This window comes from Colius striatus, unplaced genomic scaffold, assembly GCF_028858725.1.
Source record: "Colius striatus isolate bColStr4 unplaced genomic scaffold, bColStr4.1.hap1 scaffold_43, whole genome shotgun sequence".
NCBI lineage: Eukaryota > Metazoa > Chordata > Aves > Coliiformes > Coliidae > Colius > Colius striatus.
Window position 1 is genome coordinate 334,567 of NW_026908524.1, and position 14,686 is coordinate 349,252.

At 56.0% G+C, this 14,686-nt stretch overlaps 1 pseudogene; it reads right to left on the reverse strand.

Moving 5' to 3' along the window:
• Positions 1–786: 786 nt before the first annotated feature.
• On the reverse strand, positions 787–11,125 carry LOC133629403 (E3 ubiquitin-protein ligase RBBP6-like; annotated as a pseudogene).
• Positions 11,126–14,686: the final 3,561 nt, after the last annotated feature.

Below are 14,686 nucleotides of genomic sequence, written 5' to 3' on the forward strand. Positions count from 1 at the left end.
ACATCCCTCTGCTGGAACAGCCCTGAGCAGAACATTTTGGTAAAAGCCGTGGCCTAGCCAAGCCACTGAATCCATTTCTAGTCTAATTAAAGCCCCCAAGCTACACTCTAGACTCTGAACAAAAAGGCTCCTCTTACCTTTGATGTGACAGACTTCGTAGTCATCGACATCAGGGAGCACTGAGAGAGAAATTTTGGCCCCAGACTCTCTCCTCAAGCTGTTAATAAATTGTCCTTGCTTGCCAATCAGATGTGTAACTATCACCTTGATGAAAGACAAGAAAGCAAGAGTCAAGGAGAGAAATGTAGATCAAACACCACTGTGCCCTGGGGCTTCTTTTGCCCATCTTCCTGGTTCCTGCAGCTGATTTGGAGGTTGGGTTTGGACAGGCAGCGGGAGCGTGACCCTCCTGCACAGGGGAAAGCACCACAATTCATCCCCTGCTCTTAGGAGCTGTGAGCCCTCAAAGTCTTCTGAAGGCTTTCAGAGGGTCACCCTGACAGATCAGGTTGGAAGGTGCTGGAGAAGGACTCCAACCAGCAGCCCTGGGTGTCTCCCTAACATGCCTCTTCTTTCCATCTCTGCACCTCTTCTTCCTTCCTATTGGGTCCCCACGGCAGCTGAAAGTGCCTCCGCAGGGCAGGGCAGGAGGCACGAGCAGGACAGCGGCTGCTTACCTTTGGCACCTCTATTGCCCAGACAACCACTTTGGATTTTCCCCTTTGGCCGCGCTTCTTTCGGGTCACTGTCTGCCACTCGGGACCGTCTGTGTCCTCCGAGTCCTCGTCAGACCCATTTACACCTGCAAGACAGGCACACAGGTCAGCATTCAGACAGCCCACACAGTGCAGCTGCCACACAGCAGGCCAGGCAATGAGATCCTTTCCTAGAGAGGTGACACTGAGCACTTGCTACGCATTCCATGGGGATGCTCCTCCATCAGGTTCCCCAGGATGTCACGAAGGGTCAAGTCCCATCACACACCCTTCATGCCTGGGGAGAAACCAGCCCACCTCTGGGAATGCAACAGGAGCAGGCCCAAGTTCAGCAGCAGCCCCTCAAACACAGTGACCCTTTACCCAGCAGCAGAGGCAAGACAGTCCTGTCCAAGTGCTGACCAAAACTGCCCCAAGTGGAGCAGCAGCCGTTTGTGTCAGTGCCCCAGCCCAGCCAGGTGCCCAGCAGCCCGGCACAGCCCTTACCTGCCGCGCCACGCGCATGGCTGCCCGCCGCCAGCAGCCCCGCAGCATCCCTGCTGGCAGCCGTGTGCTCAGCCGCTGCCGCCGCCTCCAACAGCCCCCGCTCAGGGGCAGCAGCGCCGGCCGCCTGCGGAGGGGCATCAGCTGGGGCGGCTGCAGCCGGGCAGAGCCCAGCGGGCACATCCCGCGCGGCACCCGGCAGCGCTGCCTCAGCCCGGGGCTCTGCCTGCGGGGATGGCGGCAGCGCAGCGGCGCTCTGGGCATAGCTCGGCTTCTGCCCGGCTCCTGGCGCTGCCGGCGCTGCTGCCGGCCGCTGCTCTGCGTCGGCGCCTGAGCCTGAGCCCTGTGCGGGGCTGGCTGCAGCGCTGCCGGGACACTCTGTGCTCTGCACGGGGACAGAAACAGCAGCAGGGACGCTGCTTTCCCCTGCACATCCTGTTGTCTCTTGTCTGTCAGCGTCATCCTCCAAGGGGCTGGGCTGAAATGTCATCGCTGACACCTCTGGAAGGTCAGCCTCTGGGCATTCCTCTTCCAACGAGGAACACAGACTCTGAGGGACACAGGCTTCCGTCTGGGGCCACGATTCCTTCTCTGTGTCTCCTTCCTCCAGCGCTTCCTCAGCAGCAGTGGCCGGTTCCTCACGGTCTCTGGCCTGCGCTTTTCGGGAGGAATAGAGCCACCAGCAGCCCAGCAGTGCCAGCGCTCCGGGCACGGCGTATGGGATCACGCTGCTGAAGCGCAGAGACATTGCACACAGCCTCAGCAGGATCTAGCAGGAGACACAGACAGCACGTTCAAATAGACACAGGGAACGAAACAGGAAGGCAAAAGTTTCAGAAAAGCCTTGAGGCTCCTGTTTGGGCCCAAACCCTCCTCTGTAGCTCCCAGTGCCTCCTTTTTGGGCCACAATCAGAACTAGCACAGAGCAACACTACTCATAGCCCTGGCCAGCCTAGAGAGGTGCAAGAGTTCAGCCTAGAGATGGATCACGAGGTACAGAGTTGGATCATCCTTACCTTTGGAAGAGGTTGGAGAAGTGGGCAGCAAATGAGAGATGGTTGGAAGCAAGCAAGAAGGCAAGTAGCCAAAGAAGGAGCTGAGTCCTCCTGAGGGCAGCTCAGCCCAACTGGCTCTGGCTGTCCCGCTCTGAGGCTCTACAGCCCCTGGCCAGGTGAGGTCACAACGCCGGGTGGGGTCTGGAACAGCCCCTGTGTGACATCAGCAGCGCCCTAAGGTCTCCCTCTCCCTTGGTGACGGCCACAGCGCTCCCCCTCCCCTGGGATGGCCTCTGGCATCACTACTAGCCATAGTTTAGAACTACTGCTAGAGGCACAGTATTGTTCACACTGACAGGAAAAGTCTAACACTGAGCAGGGCTGCAGGGAGGAGGCAGCTGGGGTGCAAGAAATCCGCTCCACAGTGGCTCCCTGGGACACCAGCACGGAGGCCGGGACAGAGCGGAGACTCTGTGGGCAGGTCCTGTCAGCTCTTGCAGAAGAAGGGAGCTGCATGGTACTACAGAACTCTCCTGACAACACAAACATACAGCTTGTGAGTTCCAAGTGCCAATCAGGACTCAATAACCAGTGTGACTTTCAAGCAGGGATTCTTTTTGGCAGCGCTGGGCACACAGGGGATGGCTCCACCAAGTGTGTGCCCTGCTTAGAGCAAAACTTTCTACATGTGCCCAGACTAGATCTGCATGTTCATTGCACTTCTTCATGAGTTTCCCCCATTGTCCTGCCTCAGTCTGCCCAGGTCACTGACGACTTATTTCATAGAGACTGATGTCACTCACCCACGTCAATGACAGCAGGTGGTTCTCCTTCACTCAGCTCCAGAGGGTAACCTCCAGGGGCATCTCCACTCAGAGAATTGAGGGCTCCTGAAGAGCCTTCCTGCCCTCAAGCACATCTACACACCTGCCCAGCTTGGTGGGATCATCATACTCCCTGAGGGTGGTGGTTTAGCCCTGACTGGGTGCCAGGTGCCCACCAAGTTATAACTTTCACATGATTCCACACACGTTCTTCAGCATCATTCCCCCTCTGAAGGTCTTTCATCAGTTTCAGATTTCCTTAAAAACGACCTTGATCTCATAATTCCTGAGACAAAAACTGACCAATACTCACAAAAGCCACCAGTCTGCAGTCTGGGTGAAAGCAACTGCTGCCCCATTACAACTGTCAGCCAGCTGTCACCTCTGCCACACTGGAGCTACTCACCTACACAAGATTCCCCCTATCACTGCCAATCACCTTGGATCATCCCTCATGATCCAGGTGTGGAGTGGAACTCCTCCCGAGTTCCCCACACAACCTGCTTCTCCACCACAGACGTGTCAGGCAGTTGGACAGCTTCTTTTCAGCCCTTCTGTATTCTGTCAGTTCCTTTGCCAAATCCCTGCCAAAGCAGGCGACAGGTTCCCTGGCAGCCCAGCTGCCACAGATGCTGTACCAGGGCCCAACAATGGCAAAACAGCAGCAGGCCAAGAAGCTGGAGAAGCTGGTGGGATGATGGGTGGATCCTGCTGGCTGGAAATGGTTGGCTGGAGAAGAGGTTGCAGGTTGTGTGTTCTCGCTTGTCTGAGGAGTGTGGCTGGAGGTGGAGGCGGCGGCAGCTGCTGCTGAGGCTGCTGCTGAATCTGCTGACTGCAGCCAGTGTCATTCCTCAAGTTGTTCACAATCTGGAGGCAGAAACACTGTTAGAAAAAGGCACCATGAAACTTGAGGAGAGTCGGGAACAAAAGCCTCCACAGAGGGAAATGATGGCTATCCCTGTAAGGGCTGTCAATCCTAAAATCAACCCAGAGACAGATACATGAGCACATCCCACTAAAGGCTGATAAGAATGACTGGTCACCCAGAGCAGCTGCATTCAAAGCACTTGAGTGTTAACAGCCCATCGGGAAGGGAGGCAGCTGTGTGGAACAAGCGTGACCTGAACTGGCCACATTGTCTGTAAGGAGCTGATCATGGCCTGGAGAAGCCAGTTGGGCCTCAGCCCATTGAGCCTTGCCTAAGGAGACCTCAGTGAACATTTCCTTCCCTTCCAACTGTTTGCAAACAGACTTTCCTCACAAACCCTCTCCACCCAAGCCATGGGGCTACCTTGCGCAGGACTTGTTGGCCTCCTAAGAGTCAGGAGAAATGTCTGTCTGATGACACGTTGGGCACTGATGTTCCTCAGGTTCCAGCAGTGCTGTTCTAATACCTGTGATGAATTAGAACCATCAGAATAGCTCTGAGCCAAACTAAGGAAACATTTAGGGTTCAAGTCAATGATAATCAATTACAAAAGCATGTGGCTTAAATGCCTGCCTGTCTGTCTGTGGCAGACCCCAGTAAGTCACCAGAGCTGGCTGTACAGTTTTGTGGGAGACAAAAGGGCTGTGGGCAGCCTAAATGCCTTCCATATCCAATCTGGAATTCACCTGCACCATTATGCTCTCTTCTCATACTCCACCTTCTGCCTGTAGAGATCATTGAAGCAGAGACGTTCCAAGGGAAAAAAGAGCTGGCTGCCTTTTGTTTCTGTCTTTAGCACGAGAAGAGCCCTTTGATGTTCTGAGGGTACTTCAGTTTTCAGTAGAACAGGTAACAGAGTCGCTGTGTCATCTATTTCAGCTTTCACAAGATCAGATGTGATGTTTGGAGTTAACAAACATGGCAGTAACACTTACAGTCATCACAGTCACCATTTTGACAGCAGGGAATAACAGCTGCATCCATCATTAACTCTTTACACAGGGGACATAACAGCTCCTCAGGAACAGGAACATCTGAAGAGGAGGAGGAGGAGGAGGAGGATGGCTCCTGCGGCAAGAATGGAGGCTTTTCCTTCTTCTTCCGAGCCTAAGCTGCCCTGGGGGGAGGGAGGGTGGGGAAAGAGAAACATTAAAGACTGGGAAAGGAAAAGTCATCCTCTCAGACTAGTCAAATCCCTTTCTGACAGCTGGAAATGCATGGAATGAATCCCACCTCTGCTCTGGAAGAGGGTCAGTGCAAAATGCAGGCTCACGAGGAGTTTAGTCTCCGAGTCATCACATTTCAGAGAAGGAGGAAGTCTTTGTAACAGCTTCTGCAAAAGGAGCCCTATGACAGAAAACCACAAGTGCTCCCCATCCCTTTCTCAAACAGCCACTCTAGCAGCACCTGCTCAGGTCAGAGCAACAGCACAACTTCAGCCTGTTTCACACGTGCCATCTGATCAAAGGCAGAGGAAATCTCCAGCCAGCAGTGAAAGTTGACAAGAAGCCTTTGAAACTTAAACCAGAGGCAAAAGGAGCTTTCCAAGAGAAAGACTCCCCAGGAACAGCACTGAACTCTTGGTCAGAAATGCAGGTTCTTGGCACACTACAAGATGAAGCAACTTCCAGGGGCACCAACAGCAGCACTGCACTGTCTTCATATTGGAACGGACGACAGATGGGAAGGTTGAGATACATTGACACTGCTGCCTCCCTCACAAGGACAGATGCTGGCCCGTCTCTCTCTCACACACACACATGGTTCCTCTCGCTCACTCTCTGCCCAGTCCAATTAGCTCCCCACTTACGCATTACTGGCTGGGATGGCGTATTTCCCGTCGCTCGTCAGCATCGCGCCCTTCGTGTTGGGATCATCCACCTCCACCATGAAACTCCTGGGAATTCCAGTGCTCCTTTTCATTCTGGGAACAGCATCACAAGGGATCAGAACTTCAAATGAAGCACTTGCAGCTAGACTCTAAAGCCTGAACATCAAAATGCTGTGTTCTCAGAGTCCAGTGACTGTGGAAATCTCTCTGTGCACAGACACTGCTCTCTCGTGGTACATCCAGTGCAGCTGAAAGGCTTTCAGCCCAAAGTCCTGTGACTCGGGAGCCCTGTAAAGAAAAACCAGAACAACTCATCAGGCTGCTGACTTGAAAACCAGCAAGAACAAGCCCCACCGCGCCCACTGCCCCCAAAGCACTCACTAGAATAGAAAGAGAACAAAACTGCAACAGACCCAAAAGCCTCACACACCCACGTGTGGCAAGAGTAACTGACTGCAAGCCCACTTAGAGGGGTGCACCCTAAACCAGACCTGCAATAGAACAGGTTGTTGTCATACAAACAGGTACTGAGGAGAATTGAACTGGACTAGAACTATGAGCTCATTTCACAGATACCAAAGCACTGCTGTTGCACAGGAAAGGTCCCTCAGAACAGGAGATTACTGTCTTGTGCATTACCAACTGAAGAAGGGAAACCAAGAGCAAGCGGGTGTCTTGCTGAGGACAGCAGATCACATTACAAGGATCACAAGTGCATCTTGAGGACAACGGCTGGTAATGCATCTGTGACACCTCTGTCTCTGAGAGGAAAATCATGTCTTTGAAATCCTTAGGAAAAGCTCTCCAGAAACTCATTTCCACCATGGGTCAAATCCCTGCTCCTGAAGCCCTGCATTTCATTCTAATGGTTTACACACACTGACTAAACACCCAGTAGCGGGAAAAGTAAAGAAAATAGCGTCCCTGTTTTAAATTCACCTTCATACAACAAGCTGACACAAGACATGCCAGGGGATTTAGATGCACTAGACAGAAAACAGCAAGGCTGCTGCTGACTTTGAGCTGAATGTCATGACGGCATTGAGCTAGATCTTTGCCAGGCCCGGAGTGCTTCACCACCGCGGCACTCTCAGCAGAAACACCCTCTTTGTAGAGAAATGGAGAGAAGAGGCAATCACAAAACGACAGCTGGAGACTGCCAACACACAAACAGTAACCCAAAAGTACTTCAGACTGCCGCTCAGTCATGGGCTTTGGAAGGCATTTGCAGTAGTTCTCCACACAGTGCTCTGTATTACACCTTGGTAGTTTAGACTTGGCTCTGCAGATGAATTACCAGCCTGGCTAAGAGCTCCAGCTGCACTGTGCCTCACCACTACTACCTTGTCAAGTCTGGATGTTGGCTCACACACACAGGAACTGGACTGACCCAAAAACCACAACCTGGGCTCTGCAGCACCGATGATCCAAGTGAGTTCAGGTGGAAACACATTTCTGAGCCATGCTCCTTTCTCCAAGACTATACGTCCCAGTCAGAGACAAACTCAAACAGGCTGTGCAAACACCCCAGGAAGTCCATCCTATGAATACATCAAGCACTTCTGACTGTTTTAATTGTGGTAACTCACCTCTCCTTTCCTGAGCCATAGAAAAGAGCCAGAATGGCTGCTACAGTGAGTAGAAGCTACTAATTTGTTGTAGAAGTTGGAAATGTAATTATAGATGGTAATATGAAAAAAAAAAATCACCTGAGATTTCCTGCACAAGGTCAATGGAACACAAACAAAACACTCCCAACAGAGCTGGCTGAAATTCCCCAAGGTTAGGAAGAGACGCAGCACTGCAAATGCCATGTCGAATACACGTGAACAGTGATGATGAGAAAAAGATCCAAAAAGGAACAACAGGAAAGTTGTAAAGATCACTTCTGAAAATCAACTCCTGATGCCTCTTATGACCGTGTTTACAAGGGCATGTGTCCCCCATCTCCCTTCCCCAAATGCACAGCTGGATTCCACACCCCACACAGGAGAGTCACTGGGCTGCTGGGATCAGTCACACACATGACTGAGGGAAACGAAGGCACCCGAAGGAAGGGATTTGACCAAGGGAACCCAACACAGACAAAGACATCCCCTGTGTTGCTTTCACCAGCAAACAGAAATCATATTCATATTCAGCAGCTGCACCTCAGGGCAGCAGTCAGCACGGGCTGAACTGGAAATGTCTGCTGAAATCCCAACAACTGCCTCTGAAAGGTCACATCAATCCCAGAGATACAACACCCCCCAGCCAACACTACACTGTGTTTTTCACTCCTGAAGAACATCAGGTTGGCGTCACAGCCAGGATCCCTACCTGGGTCTGTCAACTTGCCCCTCTGCAGCCAGCAAGGCAGAGCTTTTGTCCCCTCCTACCCCACGGCGGCTGCCAAAGCAGCGGCACAGCCAGGACGGCGAGCTCCCGGCCGGGCTGTGCCTGCGAAACCTCTGGCCCAGCACCTGTGGGAAGAAGGGAAATGGAGTGAAAGCCCTGCCAGAGTGAGCAGCACCACACACTGCTGCTGTCAGACTGAAATGCTGGGGCGGCTCCGGGGGCTCTGGCAGCTGAGGCACCCGGGGCCTGTGCCCGGGGCCTCTGTCTCCATCTCCTGCCCCTCCTCAGCTCTCGGGTCACCCTCGCGGCTGTCCCAGCCAGGCCCAGCTCCAGCTTGGAGCTCCCATCACCAGCCCCGGGTGGGCAGCAGGCAGGAGACACCCCCACAGCTGCCCAAGGGCCTGGCTGGCCCGAGCCCTCACCTCAGCCAGGCCACAGCTGGAGCAGAGACTGTGCCTCACAGCACCGACACGGCTGTGGGCAGCTGAGGGGGCAGCGACAGCTCCCAGTGTGCCCAGGAATGAACCGGGACGGCTGGCAGCCCCTGCCCAGGGCTACAGCTCCCACATGGCCCAGGAGCCAACATGGCTGGCTGGTAGCCAGTGCCCCAGGCCTACAGCTCCCACGTGCCCTGGGGCCTCCTTCCTGCTGCCTGACCCTGCAGGGACACCAGCCCCTGGCCAGGCCCCCCTGACCCTGCAGCCCCATGGCCGCCTCCCCGGAGGAGGAGGAAAATACGGGGGAGGAGCAGGGCAGAGGGACAGAGCAGGAAAGGGATGGAGCTTAAGGAGACAGGGAGTGCAGGAGGAAAAAGAACACTAAAGAGCAGGAAAGAGGGACAGAGAGAGGATTGGAAGGGCAGAAAGCAGGACATGGGATACACAGACACAGGCAGGGAGAGGGACAGGGGGGCAGAGAGACAGAAAAGGCAGCAGGAGAGTGGAGTGCCAGAGAATTGGGACAGGGATTAGGACAGAAGGGAATAGGGAAGGACAGAGAAAGGGAGGGGAGGAAAAGCAAAGCATCCAGAGAGAGCGAGGACCAGAGAGATGTGGATCAGCAGAAGGAGGCGCAAGAGGGTGGAACAGGGATGGCCTGAGAGAGTCAGTGGAAGAGCTAAAAGGGGGTGAGGAGCAGGATGGAGGCCTGGAGAGAAGAGACAAGTTCCAGCCAGCTGAGCAAGAGAGATGGGCAGGAAAGTGGGGACAGGCTGTGGGGGAGAGAGGGAAAATAAGGCCAGGAAGCACAACATGGTGATAGAAAAAGGCAAAGGACAGGGAGCAGGAGAGGAGAAAGGAAAAACAGCAACAGGATGTAGGACACACAGGGAGGGGTCAGAAAATACAGACAAGGAGTCCTACAGAGAAAGAGAAAGAAAAAAACAGTGATGGGCTAAAGACAGAGAGGGAGGAGGTGAAAGATGAGGGCAGGGAGCCAGACCGAGTGACGGGGGACACCAAAACTAGCAATTATGGACAACTGCCCTCATTTCTTGAGCAGTGCCCAGGAACTGCATTAGCAGGAGCCTCCAGAAGTGTGCTGCCTGCAAAAGGCCTGTCCTGGGCCCAGCCCTGCACCCTGAGAGTGCTGCCGACCATCACCTTGCAGAGTGGCCAGCACTGGGGAAGGGAAATCACCCAGCTGTTTCTTTGGGGTTTTATTGTGATGGTTTTGCTTTCAAAAAGCAACTGTGTATGCTCTAAATAGCACCTGCAAGGAAAAGGGAAGCAGGCTTCCCAGGTGGGACACCTTTAATGCCTGAACCAGGTACCAGGCTTGAGAGATTTCACAGAATCATAGAATCGAATCAGAGAATGGTGGGAGTTGGAAGGGACCTTTAGAGATCATCCAGTCCAACCCCCTGCAGAAGCAGCTCCCACCTAGATCAGGGCACACAGGAACATGTCCAGGTGGGTCTTGAAGACCTCCAAGGAAGGAGCCTCCCCACCCTCCCTGGGCAGCCTGGGCCAGGGCTCCCTCACCTCTCAGTAAAAGAGTTTTTTCTTTTGTTTCAATGGAACTTGTTGTGTTGCAGCTTCATCCCATTACCCCTTGTCCTGTTGCTAGCCACAACAGAGAAAAGAGACGTCCTGACCTCCTGACACCCACTCTTTAGATATTTGTCAATGTTAATAAGGTCTCCCTTCAGTCTCCTCTTCTCCAGACTAAACAGCCCCAGGTCCCGCAGCCTTTCCTCATGAGGAACATGTTCCAGTTCCCTGATCATTTTGTGGTCCCTGTACTGGCCTCTCTCCAGAAGTTCCCTGGAGCTGAGGAGCCCAGACCTGGACACAGGACTACAGATGAGGCCTCACCATGGCAGAGGAGAGGGAGAGCAGAACCTCCCAGCAAGGCTGCTCCCTGCTCAGCAGATTCACCAGGCAGTGAATCAGTTTCTAACATGAGCCCCTCGGGGCACCACACATCTCTCTGGCAGGGGGTGGGGGGAAAAAGGGCACCGATAACCCCAAGCAAGGTGGGCCAGGCCCTGGACTGACTAGCTGAGGGCTGGACTTCTCAGGAGAAAGGTAGTGCCCAAGACCAGCAAAAAGCACCCTTCCTGCCCCAAAGCCTCCTGACGACACTCTTTTGCTGCCCACGGGCCAGTCGTCCCCCCAGCTCTGTCTCTGGCCCTCGCTGCATCCTGCCTGGCCCTGGGACGGACGCCCCATCCTGAGCCCTCAGCCCAGGCCCACGGGAGGGGACGCTGGTGCTTTGGGGGGTGTCTGCTCCTGGGCACCCACCTCTGCCAGGCTTCTCCAATCTGCCGGGCCAGCCCTTGGTGACAAGCCCCTCTCACCCAGCACCAAGGGCATTTGCGGGGGTGTCCTGTTTGCAGGGGACAAATGTTGGAGGGAGCAGAGAGAAGGGGGCTCTCACCTGGCCAGCAGCCCCACGGCACTGTGCCGGGTCTCAGGGTGGAGCAGTGCTTCCCAGCCGTGCTTGCGCTCGAATTCACGCACCTCGGCCTCATAACCCAGGTAGTACAGCAGCTTCCTCAGGGTCCGCATCGCAAACCCGCGCCCAGGTCACACTGGGAGCCCCTGGCCTCAGCTCCAGAGCCGTGTCAGGGATGGCAGGACCGGCACGGGGCACCTGCCGGGGATGATGGGAGAGCGGCCTTCCTGCTGCCATTCTCAGGGCCCAAAGCGTCACGGGCAGCACCCAGCCCCTCGTGCCCCTGCACACAGCCTGCGCTTGAGGCCCAGCAGCCCCATGCTGAGGGTCCCACCCGCGTGCTGCGGCCACAGGAGCCCTCAGAGCCCGACAACGGCTGCCCAGAGGGGAGCCAGAGCCCCGCACAGCCAATGGCAGCGCAGCAGGCGGGCACAGCCCTGATGGACGTGTGAGCGCAGCCAATCAGAGGCCGCGGCGCCTCAGGGAGGGCGGGCCCAGCGCAAGGCGGTGACAGGCCCGCAGCCAATCAGAGGCGGCGGAGCCTCAGGGCGGGCTCTGCAAAGCCCCTGAGCCACAGGCAGAGGCAGGGCGAGAGAGACGGGAGCTGCTGGACACAGGCCCCCAGGGGTGAGTGCTGAGGGGCCGGCACATGGCTGTGGGCAGCGAAGGCTGCGGCCCTGCAGAGGAGAAGGCTGAGCTCAGGGGCCCTTCTCAGCGCTGAGGGCTCCCTGCAGGGCAGGGGGCGAGAGGCTGGGGCCAGCGTGTGCTGTGTGGTGGGCAGGGACGGGACACGGGGTGCCGGGCACACGCTGACACAGGGGAAGCGCCGCTGGAACAGCAGGAGAAGCTTCGTGACTATGACACAAGGCCCTGAGCTGTGGATGGGCACACTGAGCTAAGGACTGCGCCTCAGCCAGCACCAGAGACCCCCAGAGACCCTCCCTCGAGCGGTTTGGGGCTATCGGGAGGCTCTGTGGGCTACTGGGAGGAACTGGGTGTTAGTGGGGGTGACTGGGAGTTACTGGGAGGGCTCTTTGGGAGGCACAAGGGGCTACTAATGGGTGAACTGGGAGTCACTGGGCTGCCCTGGAGGCTACTGGGAAGTACTGGGTGTTACTGGAGGTGAACAGATTTACTGGGGAGCTATTTGGGGCTACTAAGGGATGAACTGGAGGCTACTGGGAGGCACTGGGAAGTCCTGGAAGTTACTGAGTGTGAACTGGGAAGTCCTGGGTGTTACTGGGGCCTATCTGGGGCTTCCGGAGGCTACTGGGAGGGACAAGGGGCTACTGAGAGGTGAACGGGGGGGTACTGGCGGCTACTGGAAGTGAGCTGGGAAATACTGGGGAGCACTGGGAGTTTCTGGGGGAAAACTGGGAGCTACTGGGGAACTATTAGAGCCTTGTGGGGACTACTGAGAGGCACAAGCGACTCCTGAGGGGTCAACTAGGATCTTCTGGGAGGCACTGGGAGCTCCCGGGCTGGTTTCTGTGGGGAGGGGTCCCCTGTGTGACCCCCACACACACTCTCTGCCCCCCCAGTCTCAGCACTATGGGACCATGTCCCTGGGCACTCCCCAGCCTTTGCGAGCTCTGAGTGCTCTCAGAGCGCTGCTGCCACTCGGACACGCCGCCTTGCGCATGGGAGGGGGCAGGTCTGGCGTGGGGAGGGGGCGGCTGGGTGGCCAAGACCCCCCTTAATGTAGGACCCCCCAAGCCCAGGGTTGCTGTCCTGCTATCGGCCGGGGCTGCCCCGCACCCAGCAGCCCAACGGCAGCACCTTGAGCATCGGCTGCAGCAGCGGCAGCGTGAGGGGCTTCCTCAGCCAGGACACGCTGATGGTGGGGAGGGGGCACAGCAGGGGAGGAACATGGAGGAGGATTTTGCCACAAGTATTTGTGGCGTGGGGAGGGACTTCTGGGGCTTCATAAGCCAGAAAAAAATGACTGGGGGAAGGAGGCATTTTGGGGTGTTTGGGGATATTGAGGAGTCTTGGTGGGTTTTGGGTCCCCTTCTCACCCTGAGCCCCTCCCCTGGTGTTAAACATGTCGGTGCCAGAGCAAACGCTCAGCTTTGAGTGGGGGTTTGGGGCCTTTTGAGTTGTTTTGAGACCCTGATGAGTCTTGGGGAGTGTTTTGGAGTGTCTTGTGGGGGTTTTAGGGTGCCCCCTGCCCTCAATTTCCCCCCAGGAGTTGAACATCTTGGTGCTGGAGCAGTCGTTGGCCGAGGCCCTGGAGCTGCAGGGTTTCGCCTTTGCTGCCGCCCGTTTCCATGGGCTGTTTGGTTTGGCCGTTCAGGCGGTGCCAGCCTGTGTCAACACGATGTGCCGGCGCCTCCTCAGCAGCAACGTCTTCACCTTCCGCCTCCAAGGTACGGAGGGGACCCCAAAATCCCCCCTCCTCGAGCAGGACACTCATGACTTGCTGCTGACAGGGGCAGCCCACGGTTGAGTGCTGTGGCCTGTCGTGCATCTGCACCTCGTCTCAGCACTTTTGCAACTGCATCCTGACACAGATGGACTCAGGAACAAGTGCTGCTGCGCTGCCCTGACATGGGGCCATTTTTATCCCACCTTCAGGGCCCTTTCAGTGGCACCAACCCCGGCAGCAGCAGCAGTGGGCAGGTTTGAGCCCTGCCAGTTCCCCATCCAGAAGCTGCTGGTTTCGTTAGTTGTGTCCAGCAGCTGCTGCAGGCTCTGATGGGAAAAGTGGCTGGAGCAGCAGGACTCTGCAGCAGAGCTGGGCTCTGCCCCTCTCCTTCACTGCAGGGTCTCAGCAGCAGTCATCAGGCAGCAGTGAGGAGCAGCTGCAGTTATAGCAGTGTTTCTTTGCCCCGTTGGACTGTGTAAGATTGACCAGAGGCTCCTGTTATGTTTTGCAGCTCTGGGACCTCTGTACTGGTGCTGCACAACTGCAGTGTTACGTGTGCAATGGAACCTCTGCCATGGGAAGTTAGTGACAAAGAATTACAAGCAATTCCAAAGAGAAAACAAAAGCAAAGGCCCCTTTGCCTCCTGGTGTCTGTGCAGCACGGCCTGGCTCCCCTCCCTGTGCCCTGCAGCTAAGGGCCATCTCACCAGCCCAGCCCTGGCTGGACACCCAGCCCCAGGACACGGGGGCTCTCAGCCCCCTCCATGGCCACGCCGGACTTGCACAGAGGGGTGAGAGCAAATGGTCTGCCTGTGGGTCTCATGGCTGCTCTCAGCCTCCTCAGCCATCCTCACTGGTGTCTGTTAAAGTCCTTAGATGGAGGGGAACCAGGACACCGTTTGGGGTTTGCCGGTGCTGCTGGGTTTGCCAGATTTGGCCCTGGCTGTGGGCTACAGTGGGTCCTGCAGCATCCCTGGGATCCCATCCCCCGAACCCAGAGGGACAAGCTGACCCCCCCCAAGAGGGTTTTCTCAGCAGCACGACCCCAGGGAGCCCCCCCGATACTGAGGTGACAGCAAAGGCCTCCTCCTCACGAGAGAGAGAGAGAGAGAGAGAGACCTGTGTGAGGACAGAGATGTTACAGTCAGCTCAGCGCACTGACCAGATGCCCGTTTGCCATCATAGAACTCCAGTAACAGAGTCCATGCAGCTGCTCTCCATTGCCTTTGTCCAGCTGCTGTGTGTGTTGCACTTCTGCCACTGAAGCAGGAGCCTTGTAATGCCTCGGACCCAAAAACTCTGGCTT